This window comes from Sardina pilchardus, chromosome 1 (genome assembly GCF_963854185.1).
Source record: "Sardina pilchardus chromosome 1, fSarPil1.1, whole genome shotgun sequence".
Classification (NCBI taxonomy): Eukaryota; Metazoa; Chordata; class Actinopteri; order Clupeiformes; family Clupeidae; genus Sardina; species Sardina pilchardus.
This window is the reverse complement of record NC_084994.1, coordinates 43,106,374-43,112,255: the sequence shown is the minus strand read 5'-3', so window position 1 is coordinate 43,112,255 and position 5,882 is coordinate 43,106,374.

The following is a 5,882-nucleotide window of genomic DNA, read 5'->3' as shown; positions in this document are numbered from 1 at the left end:
TGAAGGATTACCAACCTAGTCCAATTGAAAGCAGCATAACTGGTTTTAGTACATAGTTGGGATATCTGTGATCATCAAAAGCGCCGTGAGATGTCTGTGTGAGATATTGGGCTTATGGGGAGAACTGAGATAATGATCAAGAAGCTTTCATGACAGTTTTCTTCACCCAGGGGAGCTCATCCTCAGGTCATGTCATAGATCTGATGCAAATCTCCAACAACCTGCTACTGCAGCAGGAACCCTTCATCCCCTGTTCCAGATCTCAACGGCTTTCACTTTCAAGCTACGAAGCCCCAAAAAAGACCTCTCTGACAACACTGTGTGGCGATGGAACAATGGCCGATAGAACTTGTCTACAATGCCACAGGTATGCTTCCCGTTTTGTTTGACGTCTGTCAGTTCACTCCACTGGGAGAGTGCCTATTGAACAAATCTGTCTGAGTACGAGCTGGGCTGTGGATAGCACCTTCGCCCACTTCTGCAGCTTAGACATGGCCATCATGTTGGTCGCCTGATTGTTGCTATCGGCCCTGGGAATGCACCTCATGGGTAGCCTGATTACCATCGACATTCAAAGGCTCTGCGAGACTTTAGTCTGACCAAGAGCCTGTGCTAACACGGTTTCTCCAAGCGCTGGTTGACCCGCCTCCTTTAAATGCCTCGATTTGCTACTGGTCGATGTCAGAAAGCGGTTTGCCGAGTTTAAACCAATAACAACACTCTTTCCTCTGCCTTGAACACGCCTCTACCCAGAGCCGTTGGAGCTGCTCAAAGTTGATTGGTTCTCGACCAAAGGGGGCAGTTCCACAGATTTCGGGAACTCAGAAATCCTTCCCGATTAGCAGTTGACCAGACCAGAGACAGCAAAAGCCGAAGGTGTTACGTCACTGGGAGGGCGTGCCAGGCTACCTCCTGGGAGCCTTGTTTTTCACTGCACCCACGCTGCTAAGAGTCTTACCCCCTCTGCACCCCCTTATCTATTTACATTACATTTACAGACTTCTGATTTCCAATGATTTCCGATGATGTCCTCAATTGAGCAGCGATAGAAGGACACCAGCAGTTTTTGAAGGATGTCCCTCCTGAGAACTCTCACCTGAGAGTCTCTGCTTTTTCACAAGCTCAGTGGTGTGGGCGCCCCAGGCCAGGTCCATGTTGACTCCCAGGAATTGAAAGTTAGAGACCCTCTCTACACACGTCCCGACTATGAGCAGCAGCTGGATATCTGTTTTCTTCCTTCTGAAGTCCATGAGCTCCCTGGTCTTTGATGTGTTGAGGAGCAAGTTGTTAACTCTGCACCACACTGCCAGTCGCTCCACCTCTTCTCTGCAGTTGGACCAGAGAGGGTTAAAGCGGAGCGAGAGGCACAAACGTTCAAACATTTCCGCGTTCTGTTTTCACAAAGGGGAGGGGGGGCGAAATCCCTCTTTAAGCAGACCTAGAAAGTGACGTTACATTCGAACTGAACTGCTTGGCAATCAGACAGAGATCGATATCCCACTATGACGACTTTGCGACACACCTCTTTAAGCAGACAGGAACTGTTCAAATTTTGCAATTATGCATTATGTTGCTCTATCTTGTCAGATCTTTGGTTGGACTCTCCCCCCCCTTGAGATGAACCTCACTACCGCGGAGTAATCAGCGAATTTCACGGAAGTGTTGCTGTTGTGAGTGGGTGTGCAGTCGTGAGTGTAGAGGGTATAGAGCAGAGGACTCGGCACCTACCACTATGGGGAGCCAGTGCTGAGGCTTAGGGCCGTGGACGTATGGTTGCCCACTCTTACCCTCTGAGTTCAGGCTGTTAGAAAGTCCTTGATCCAAAGGCAGGTAGATTCCAATACTGGACAGTTTGAACACCAGTCTGTGGGGGAGGATGGTGTTAAAAGCAGAGGCAAAGTCTATGAAGAGCAGCCGTGAATCTACCCTGCTTCTCCAGGTGGGACAGTGCAATGTGGAGGGCTGTGGCCACGGCATCCTCAGTAGATCGATTAGTGTGTGTTTCATACCACTACATCAAAACAGACTTCTGGGACAAAACACAATCCGGGTACTGTCCATTCGACATGCAGATAGTAAGAGGTGGTTCCAGTGGTTCCAAAACAATCCTTATCTGACCTTAATTGAAAAACTGAAATATACAGAACAGATGCCAAATTATTTAATTGTTCCAATCCAAGAAAGCCTCGAGATTTGGCTGTATGAATTCATAATGAGCAGCTCCATACGACGGCTGCGTGCAAGAATGCCATGTGTCCATTCTCCTTATCAGTCTTATTTCTCTTGTCTTGCTCATCTCTGAATAGCAGTGTAGCATAGTCACCATCTTAAAGGCCTTTCTTGATGAACCATACCAGATAATATCATGGTTATCTGCCAAGACACATCATAGAGCAGCTAAGAGATTTCTCCCATGAATCACCTGGTTTGGTTATCATGATGTTCTGTTGTGTGTGTTGACAGATCATGGATATAGATTACATGAATGTGAAAGAAAATACTTTCAATTCTTAAAAACAAGTCATACATGGTAATGCTTATCGTTGTTTTGTTGTGAGTCCATTGTCAGGGTGTCATTAAAAATGTTAGAAAAGAACCTGTTAGACAAATTAGCACTCGGGAACCAAAGATCCGAAGGAGACAACACAAACAGAGGATACCACAGACTGTTGATCTTTATCCACTGTATTGCATTGAGAATACAGCTCAAACAATGCAGACTGAACTGTCAGGCAATAGAGTGAATGACTGGATTTACACCGATGAGGTCTGAGCTACTGATGACTGTTGCTCTGCACCTACGAGAAGCCGGATCGCAACATCCCCCTTCATGCAGAGCAGAGGTCATAGACTTCAATGGAACTCTTGTGTTTTACAGGTTTCCAGAAGTGGCTTCTGATGAAGTATCTTGCTCCGCCTTAACAATCTTTGGTATAGTTGCTTCATAAGTGCCTCCCTCCCAAGACGTCACCAAAGCGCTGCTCGGCCAATCATTAAAATATGTGTTATTGTATCTGATTATAATGTAATTTGGGTTTTCCAGTATTTCCCATCTAACGTGGGATTTGCATTTAGTTTCATCCTGACCAAATAAATCCGTTAGGCTTAATATTGAAACTCATACGAATGTGAAAGTATCATCAAACAGGAAAAAACACCATACTGTCACTAAGTTCGGCAAGCTTGACCAGAAAGGTTGAGAAAGCGAGATGATTCAGTGATTTCTTCCTGTTCCCCTATGACGTAGGGTTTGAAAGCGTCATGCCTTTTTAGGAGACTAGCAAGAGATTCTTTACACTTTACACTGGCTCTATGAAAGAAATATTTTTTTCTGGGATTATGCCCCTGTGTACTGAAGTTCCAACGTTAAAGGAAAACTATGCAGGTTTGGCGATTTCATCACTGGATTTGCTTTCGCTTTCGCTTTTCGTTTTTGTTCTTTTTACCCTTGCAGATTTCTCTGCAGAGCTTCCCTACAGCTTTAGTGTGTATATATTTTACAACAATCCTCAATCAGTCAGTCTGCCTTTTCATGAGCATGATCGCCAGGCTGGAGACTTTTTGTTTGTGCCTGGTGGCACAAACTTGCATGCATAAGCAACATGAAACACTGCAATCAAAATTCAAAAATCCCTTCTAAAAGTGTAATTATTGCAACAAAACCATACACACATGCACCATTTGAGTTACTCTTTCAAATAACAGCAATACACTGATGTTTTATATAAAACACTGCAGACTTTGTGTTTCTATTTTATTGTCATTTTCTCAGACTCAGTCTTGTGAAACACAAAAGTAGAATTTCTACAGTAATCAACTGACATTCTTACAGAAATAAAGAAAACACTTATCAATGCAATGTACATGTGTGTGTGCATATACATATGTGTGTGTGCAGAGAACGAGTTTAGGTATGTTTGTGGGTTTTACCATTTACCAGATGTGCTTTGAATGGAGGTATTTTCCCAATAATAACATGAGATTTCACTTTTGAGCAAAGTGTCTAATGTAATAAATTGTGTGTAATGTTTTGCAATAAATTAATTGCAGAATTGGAAACAATGTTTAAGGTATGCTACAGTACAAGTTTACGTATTGAGGCTTTGGTCTAAGCATTCATATTGCGTTATTGGCACTCTACGCATGGGAGCTAAAAACGCAATATTACGTTGTTGGCACTCAATGAGTTAAGTGCTAAGAACTTCTTAGGAGCGTTCTTAGAACGTTCTTAGAGCACTCCTAAGAGGTTCTTAGCACTTAAGAGCTTCTTAACGAATCTGGGAAACCCAGCCAATAACAGTTTTAACTTGCATAAATCCTTCTTTATCATAACGTGCTCCGGGTCGGCGTAGTAGACTTAACATAGCAGACTTAAAGGGATAGTTTGGGTTTTAAGACACAAAGTTATATGGGTTCCCTGTCAGCAACGTTGTGCATCAGCACTGACTTACCCCCCGACAGCGTCCTGTGAGCCGAGATCCAGCCGGTTTTTGAACGTTTTTGATGCTGAAGAAAGTAGTCCGGCAAGTTTCTGGGGTCACGAAAGTAAAGTGTTTTTCTTCTCAAAACCATATGCGTTCAACAGAGTGATATATTTGCACCACAAAAACGTTGTCCGGCTGTCAGTAGCGCGCAGTGATAGGAATCGCGAAAAATAAGTAAGTGATAACGAGGTTTGAATTTTTCCTGGACAACGTTTTTGTGGTGCAAATATATCACTCTTTTGAACGCATATGGTTTTGAGAAGAAAAACACTTTACTTTCGTGACCCCAGAAACTTGCCGGACTACTTTCTTCAGCATCAAAAACCGGCTGGATCTCGGCTCACAGGACGCTGTTGCGGGGTAAGTCAGTGCTGATGCACAACGTTGCTGACAGGGAACCCATATAACTTCGTGTCTTAAAACCCGAACTATCCCTTTAAAAGCAGCAGATTCAAAAAGTCTACACCTGGCTCCGACGGAAACAAAGAGGCCACATTGAGAGCCTTTTGTGCAAAAGAGCCCATTAAATGGAGTAGCAAAACATTCTGGGGTGCGTTTCCCAAAAACCATTGTAGCTAACTAAGTTAGCAACTTTGTTGGTTGCAATGCAATTTCCCATTACCAAACAACTAAGCTGCTAAGAGGTTAGCAACTGTGGTTTTAGGTAAACGCACCCCAGATTAGATCTGCTGCATTGTGGAGATTGAGAGGACCCATATCATCATTGCATGTAACAGGGTTGCTGCATTTTGCCAATGTAAACATTCGGAAGGATGAAAAGTAGTTTGAAGTAAAGCTATGGCACTTATATTTATTGGCTAAATGCGTGTGGTGACGGGCGGGCGGCATTGGAAATCTCATTTTTGATGGAGGTGGCATTTGGAGGCTTCTCAAAACGTCATCTTAACTTTTCACTTGTCAAACAAAAAATATTTGCCTGCAAGCCTCTGATAGTGATCAAATGTTCAAATCAAAAGTTTTCAATGTAGCTGATGATTTCTCCTCAGGCTATTCAACTTCAGTACCAAGAAGGCCCAATGGAAAAATCACTGGGTTCTCGGGGGCCGCATAAAATAAGACGCCGCAAAATAATTGTATCCAACAATATTTGATAAAGTCAGAGCAAAATTCAGTTCAATTGAATTTTATACAGTGGCAATATCAGTAGCCTATGTCAACAAACACTGGAATAGAAACTAAGAACATAGCCTACTATCCATATCCATTAAAAAAAAAAGATAGGCTGCCACACAAACTACACTATTTGAAAACACCCAGGCTACCCATATTTCATACCTGATGTCTGGTAGCTGCCATATCATGCATCAGTGGGGACAATTGCACAGTGTTGATTTACAGTAACTAGCCTACTTCAAGATCATTAGGCTCATAGGTGCT